This window comes from Alexandromys fortis, unplaced genomic scaffold, assembly GCF_014885135.2.
Source record: "Alexandromys fortis isolate MF-2015 unplaced genomic scaffold, M_Fortis_MF-2015_v1.1 scaffold_16, whole genome shotgun sequence".
In the NCBI taxonomy this organism is placed as follows: Eukaryota; Metazoa; Chordata; class Mammalia; order Rodentia; family Cricetidae; genus Alexandromys; species Alexandromys fortis.
Genome location: NW_026067893.1, coordinates 9756208 through 9764269, shown reverse-complemented (window position 1 = coordinate 9764269; position 8062 = coordinate 9756208). Strand labels below are relative to the sequence as shown.

Below are 8062 nucleotides of genomic sequence, written 5' to 3'. Positions count from 1 at the left end.
AAATATATATGTAGAGGACCTAGTGCAGATCCACTCAGGCATTGATCTTTCTGCTTCAGATTCTGTGAGCTCATATGTGCCCTGCTCAGTTGAGTCAGGAGGCCTTGTTATCCTGATGTCCTTTATCCCCTCTGTCTCTTACACTCTTTCTGCCTCCTTTTCATTAGGGTTTCCTGAGCTCTAAGGGGAGCAATTTGATGAAAACTTCCCATTTAGATTCCCTCTCGCTGCTGTCTAACTGTCGGTCTCTGCATCTGTTCCCATCTGCTGCGGGAAGAAGCTTCTCTGATGATGACTGGATAAGACACTGATCGATGAGTGTAGCACAATATCATTAGGAGTCATTGTATTGATTCTTTTTTTAGATCAGTAATACTTGGTTTTACCCCAGGTCTCTAGGCTACGCACTCTCTGGTTCTGTTTACCCTATCAGTGTCAGGTATGAATTCCTTCTTGAGGAGTGGGCCTTAAGTCAAACTAGACATTGATTGGCACTCCCTCAAGTTCTGCTACTCTTTGAAAGAGCAAATAAAGGAAACTCGGGTTATAAAACCCTAAGCCACACAGACCAAGTTCTTACTAAAACTCAAGTTTTCTCTGTACATTATCTCATTCACCCCTTGTCACTCCAGCCCTGTGAAGAATAAAGTTATTATGACCATTTTATAGATGGTTACCCAGGTGGTAACATTTCAAAGGCCAGACTCTCCACACATCCCATGCCACAAATGTCTTTTATTTCTCTCTCTTATGGCTTGCACTTCATTTCTACTTCTCATTTCCGCTCTGACGATCACCATGTCACCCCTGGACCCTGTGTACCCAAGGGTCCTCTTATGGAAGATTGAAGAATATTTTTTCTCTAGGTACCTGCTGTCCAGAGTGGCCAACCACTGATTAGGAAAGCAACATGTGGGACATTTCTTTTCTGGCTTGTGCCTGGTATATGCTACACCTGACCCTCAACATCTTATCTCTGCATTTGCCATCTCCCACACTGAGCGGATGGTGAGTCATTGCACTGAAAAAAGGCATTACCTGCCTCCTCTTCTCTTCCCAGCCACACAAACTGTACAACAACAACAAAAGGTCAAATGAATCACCAAGTGACTCACAAAAGCTGTTGATGCACCAAACATGCCCAAAGAACAACTTACTTCAATTAAATATTTACTGGCCCTTGGAAGAACCTGCTTATTTGGCCAAAACACATCCTGTAATCCAGAAAAGATGAGATGTTCAGCTGTTAAAGCAAGTCACTCCTGGGCTCCACTGTATAGTATTTGATTCACCAACAAAGGAGACTATGACATTTTGTTTCCATCTTCTTTTGTAACTATACTTTTACCATTTCTTGACAATGTTGGAATGTTGAGTGTTCCTAATAGGCTCACATGTAAAAGGAGGGACCCTCAGTGACACCAGTGGGGGACAGTGGGATATTTGTACGGGGAGCATTGTAGGGAGACCATTAATCACTGTTTGCATATCCTAAATGTCACTGTGACACCATAGTGTCTTCTTTCTCCTCTGTGATGTTATTCCATAAAGTTAACAGCTGTGCTCAGCTTCCCATGATATGCTGAATCACAGCTGGCTGAAATTTATGAGTCTAAGAATTCTTTCTCTTAATAAAATGATTAACTCTGATATTTTACTATGATGATGAGCAATGTTTTCAGCCATGCAAGGCAGAAAATAGGGTTCTTGGAAGTGCTTCATGCTACATACACAAAGACACACACATATACACACTCTCCTGTGTATGGTTGTGCAAATGTTTGTGTGTATGTGTGATTGATGATAGGCATGCATGTGCCACAGTGCTTCCATGAAGGTCAGAGGACAGCTTTGAGTATCAGTCCTTTCCTTTGAACTTGTTTCAAATGAGGTCCCTTGTTCACACTTTCCATGTCAAGGTACCTGGGCTGGATGCTGCAACGGATTCTCTGTGCAGCTCTTCAGCTCGCCATTGGAAGGCTAAGATTTTATAGGTCTGTGCTACTGATCCTAACTTTGTGTGCGGTCTATATATCTGAACTCAAGTCTTCATGCTTGGATGGCAAATAGTTTTCACATTGAGTCATCACCCGTGCTATATCCATTTTCAGAATGCCAAAGCAAGAAGGAACCACAGCTTCCTTCATAGAAGCAAGGAAGGAAAGGAAAACTTACTCTTTCTAGATGCTGAACCCAAAGAGCATGGGAAAGCACAGCTCAGTTCTTATTCCAATCATGCCCCAAACTTCTTGCATTTTGATACATAGTATAACAGTAGCAAGTCTCCAATCTCTCTCTCTCTCTCTCTCTCTCTCTCTCTCTCTCTCTCTCTCTCTCTAAGATTAAAGTGGACATAATTCATGCCATGTGGTTTATATGTAAATATGCATTAATATCCGTACTTCAGTGTGGAAATGTAGAAGAACCAAGACTGCTTAAAGTAATAATTCTGTACATAAAAGCTGGAATCACACAAGTTCTCCATGATGACATAGACACTCTGAAGGTCCATATGGGACACCAGGCACTGCTGCCACATTCCAAAAGAGAACTTGGCTCTTTGAAAAATTGTTGGGTGCTGCCATCTATGTGCTTTTTGTCTTTTCCATTCAAACTTTACCCACTCAACATGGACTCAGCCTATGGAACAGTCAAACAGTCAGTTATTTCTCCTGATATCGGTATATGTTGGCAAATGGCTGTTTTGTTATCTGTGAGCATTTAGAGAGCCCACAAACATCAAGCATACACAGCAATCCAATCAACCAAGTCTGTTTTATGCAGCTCAGTGGCATCCTTCATTGTTCTGTTTTAAGAAGCCACCCTTTACCATGTGGTCTTAGGGGATGGGCCTTCTCCCTTTCCCCACACATCTGGTCACATTGTCTTCACTAACACTACTTTTGTGCCAAAGTCTGCCTTAGGACTTCTGTCCTTCAGTGCTCATCTTCTTCTAATGCTCACCCCCAAAATCCCCTTCTCTGTAAGTCTTCCCCTATACACCAAAGTTCCCTCTTGCCTCATCCTTCAAAGATCCACAGTCTAACAACACATACTTTCCAACTACTGGTCACATATTGCAACATGAGGGCCTGCTTAGGGGTTTCTGTTCTACCCAGTTCCCTACAGCTGGCAAGGCCCAAAGAAAATCACAAAGATATCTCCATAAGATTATAAACGGATTGGCCCATTATCTCAGGCTTATTGTTAACTCTTGTAGTTTATATTAGCCCATTGTTTTTTAATCTATGTTAGCCACATGGCTCAGCACCTTTTTCAGCAGGGCAGGTCACATCCTGTTTCTTTGGTGGTCTGGGCAGGATTGAGGAAAGGGCTTCCTGCTTCCCAGAATACTCCTGTTCTCATTGCCCTGCCTCTACTTCCTGTCTGGTTGATCCACCTATACTTCCTGCCTGATCAATCAGCATTTATTTAAAACATGATTGACAGAATACAGACAATTATCCAACACCACTTCCCCCTCTTTTTTTTTAAACAAAGGAAAATATCCATAGTCCATTTTTTTTTTTTTTTTTTAGGAATGTGGGTGTAGTATTCCAGGTTACTTCCAGCTGGTTGGGGGCATTGATAATCTTATGGAGAAAATTTTGAGTTATGATCAAGTCCTGACTGGAGTATCCTGTGAGGCTTGATCATCTAAGGCAGCAGTCTTGAATCTGTTCTGGATGTAGAACTCAGACATCTGGGCCATCTGTTCCTACCAGAGATTTCTCAGGTAGTCTTTCTTAACCAAACCTGATTTTTCTTAACTCATAATGAATCCACAGTCTCTTATTTCCTGTGGGAACAAAAGCAAAATCTCTTTTCCAAAGTAACATACGTTTTGACTGCAATATTGAAGTCATGGTATTTTTAAAATACCTATCTTGGATTAATTCAGCAGCATTTATAAGCAAATATCTTTTTGGCGGCTGTTGCTCCTTCCTCAGCATTCAAACAATTTAAAGAGAGCATAATACCATACAGTATCAAGATTCTCTGTGAGCAGGGTGATGGTGGCTCACACCTTTAATCCCAGCACTCGGGAGGCAGAGGCAGGTGGATCTCTGCGAGTTTGAGACCAACCTGGTCTACAGATCTAGTTCCAGGACAGGCTCCAAAGCCACAGAGAAACCCTGTCTCGAAAAACAAAAACAAACAAACAAACAAACAAAAAAAACAAAAACAAAAAAAAAAAAGATTCTCTGTGTATTTTTTTTTACATGGCATTATTTTAAACTCTATTTCTTTTATTTTTAATTTTTGGCTTTTTGAGACTGGGTTTCTATGTATCTTTATCCTGGAACTCACTCTGTAGACCAGGCTGTCCTTGAACTAACAGAAATCCACTTGCCTCTGCCTTCCCTGTGTTGGCATCAAAGGTGTGTGCTACCTTGAACTCACAGACTTCTGTCTGTCTCTGCCTCCCAGGTTTTGGGATTAAAGTTGTGTGCTACTACACCTTGAAGTCTCAGAGGTCAATCTACCTCTGCCTCCCAAGTGTTGGGATTAAAGGTGTGTACCACCACACCCAACTACTCTCTCTCTCTCTCTCTCTCTCTCTCTCTCTCTCTCTCTCTCTCTCTCTCTCTCTCTCTCTCTCTTTACTTTAAGAACTTTAACCTTTAGCCTGCATACATTTTTAACATATGTAAACCATTAGTTTTTTTTAATCTTTGAATCTCTTGTTACTGTATATCTCTGTTTTTCAGACCACCTGAGTCTTTAATTTACTAAACAATATGGATAGGATTAAAGCCGTGGCTTTGGAGACTGGATCCAGCCCATTCCTTAGCTTTATGAGATACAATATATCAGTATTTAATTGTTTCAGCATTTTTCCTTGACCTTTTAGTAGCCTTATAACAGCGAAAAGTGGAATTCCTACCTAAATAAAATCACTTTTAAATATCTGGGAATGTTCTCCAACTTCTTAAAGAGACAGAAAACTTTTCAAAGGTCACTTATCCCACATTTCTGCTTTCACAGGTACCTAGAACTTAGTATATAGTCAAGGTAAAAGTACTGATGTTTTATAGTGATGTCCCCTTATCGTGAATATGCATAATAAAAAGCTCAGGTTTCAGTGCTTGAACAATGGTAATTCATATAGGGGAATATGTTTTGGTTCCATAGATATACAGCTCAAGGTCAGTATTCTCAAAGAAAAATCTCTAACTATCAACACATTTGGAAGTCCTAAGGATTTACATGTGAGTCCTTGCAAGTCTATGCCTAGACAAGGCTGTCATATATATACTGTGAATATTCTTCAAACATTTTCTCCCTGGGAATTAATTGTCTAGCATGGTGTTACAGCAAGAAAGGATAAAAACAACAACTCTCAGCCATTCATGTTAATATATTAATTAAACCTGCTGTGTCTGACAGCAAAGTTCTGAGCAAAGAGAAGAGCCATAACTCGGGCTCCACTGCAGTGCAATGGCTTTTCCTGAAGAAGAAGAAGGCAGCGCACCTTAATAAAATTCATAGTGTTGGCAGCACCTAAATAAGATTTATTTCCCTCCCAGCCTGTCTCCAGCTCCAAGGTTTCTTTGAGTGTCAGAACACAGAACTGAGAAGTGTCATTACTATGTGTCACACACAAGAAAACGGCAGCTGCTTTCTCCAACAATGCCAAGCTTCCAGAAAAGAAAGGGAGGGGGGATTTGGAAGAAAAAAAAAGAACATTTGAGCTACTTTTAGGAGCTACTCACCTTCCGCCCTGCGCTCAGAAATAAGGTTTATGTAGTCTTTGATTTTATTCTACTAACAAAGTTTGAAATAAAATCTGGGGAAAATAGAAAGAGCAGAAATGCCTAATCAGCAGTAGGGAGTCTGATTAACTAAGAATGCGAGGCAGAAAATCTTTCTTTACTAAAGTCACTGTACAGTAGCTGAGATTACTTCCCTGCTTTAGCAAATACAACCTAATGATCAAAAGCCCATCATTCCTCCGTGTTCAAGGCTTATTGTCAGTTGCTCTGGGGCTGTCAACACTCCTCTTTCCTGCTACAACTCTCTCCTAGGGTTTACCATGGGCTGAATTCTCACATTGGCTTGTTTTCATGTCTGCTTTCGTCTGTTGTGGGAAAGGTGATGATAAAAACGCAAGGCAGCAGGACCAAGGGGTAGTTTTCTTGTGATCTCTAGCCAACTCTCAGGTGTCAATGAAGGCATCGCTTGCAAAACCCAGGAGCTGTGAGTTGGATGATGGATCAGTGTGATAGAGGAGACTACAGCAGGGGACACAAGAGCATGCCCATGAGAAGGGAATGTGGCCAGAGAAGAGGATAAGGGCAGCAGCTTTCTAAAGTCCTTTCTCCTTTTACACATTGGTTCAATCAAAATCGAGGGATTCCTCTCATTTGGTAGGAGGGAAATTCAGCTTTCTTGCACAAATGTTTGCAGCTACCACTATCCTGGGATGTCTTTCAGTATTCCCAAATCAGATGAGGCTATCTTCCCTTTAAGAGAATAGACAAGTGCACACTCACTTTGCCACTAGGAAAGTGATGGGAGGAGGCCACTTCCGTAGATAGTGGTGCAGAGATAATCACAGGGAAGCCAAGAGTTTGATAACATGATTTAAGGCTTTGGCTGATGGTGTTTAGATGTCTTTCTTCAGAAGTCTCTTAGGCCGACTTCCACAGTCAGCTTCCTGGGCTTCTCTCACACAGCTCTTCAAGGGGCTTAAGCTGGTGGCATGCTTCCTGCAGTGGGCTCCTTTCAGGGACTCATGATTACTTACTTCTCTTTTGTGCTGTGCCCTTGACTTTTAGGAGGCAGGGGGCCTGTAAATTGCACTTCTTGAGAAGGCTAAAAGCTAAACCTGCCAGTTCTATTTGTTTTGCCTCATCCAAAAACTTCCCTGGGGATGGCCTTGGGACAAAGCACTCATCTACCTCTTGGCTCTCCAATTCTTGCTGTTCTTCAGCAAGAAGGAGATGGCACCTCAAGGGCTTAAAATAAATTCTTGATGCCAGACTGGAGGTGTTGCAAATAACAAGCTCCCTTTTCCTACCATATTTAACAAGAGCGAAAGGAGTCCATCTATAGAAACAGGTTTTCCATGGTGCCAAAGTTTCTGAACTCAACCTAGGTAAAAACTAAAGCCCACAGGACATAAATTCCATCCACAAAGCATCACTGAGACTGGGGAAACATAACCTTATCTGGGTGATACTGCATATCTCCAGGGACAGAACCTCAACTGCACCCCAAAACCCTTCACAATCCTACCTAAGCAGATGTTTCCCAAAAGAGACTATATTTTCTGGGTCACCACAAACTATGTATTATATTTTTGTTCAGAGTGCTAGGGTAGCTTATTAAAGAAGGAAAAAATTCATTTATAAAGTCCTTAAATGTGGATGGTGATTAATGTTGCTAAACATTGAGCATATTGGGGGAAGGGGGAGCTTCAAGAGAATGGGTCATGGTAGAAAAATAAAAAGAGCAGCAAAATTAAGAGTAATATTTGTGTTCTTTGGTCGCCATCAAGAGGTCCGTTGCTACCATTTGCACAAATTAGAATGAGATGGAACTGATGGAGTCTGACAAGTAGATCCCATCATTTAACAACTTATGGGGAGCTAATGGTGAATGGATCCAAGCACCAGCAAGATAGAGGGCTGGAGCACCGAGGACGAGCAGGCAGGAGGTTTTGATGAAGAGTGACTGGAAATGATGACACATGCTGCAGGCTCCATCAATCTCCCCTGTGGCAGGATTTATCAAACCTGTCACTGGTTATTCCTGGGCTGTCGCTGACATCTGTCAAAGCCCCCTTCCTTGGAACTGACACTCTGAGGACCAGGGATTAGACATGGGAAAATAGGGTTGCCAAGGAAGGAAAGGTCAATGTGTGGCCATAAGTTATTTTGATTTGGAGATATTTGCTATGCACTGAGATATAAAAGTAATTTAAACATACACAGAGAGAGAAGAGACAGACAGACCAACAGATAGAGACAGAGAAACAGAGTTTGTGCAACAAGGTTCTTAAAGACAATTAAGCATTCCATAGGATAGAAAAGAACTGACTTAAAAGTTACAAACA

At 41.5% G+C, this 8062-nt stretch overlaps 1 protein-coding gene across 5 annotated transcripts in view; it reads right to left on the bottom strand.

Moving 5' to 3' along the window:
* The window catches only part of Sorcs1 (sortilin related VPS10 domain containing receptor 1), a 486223-nt gene that overhangs the window by 152995 nt on the left and 325166 nt on the right, over positions 1–8062 (bottom strand). The gene's annotated exons all lie outside the window — the stretch shown is intronic.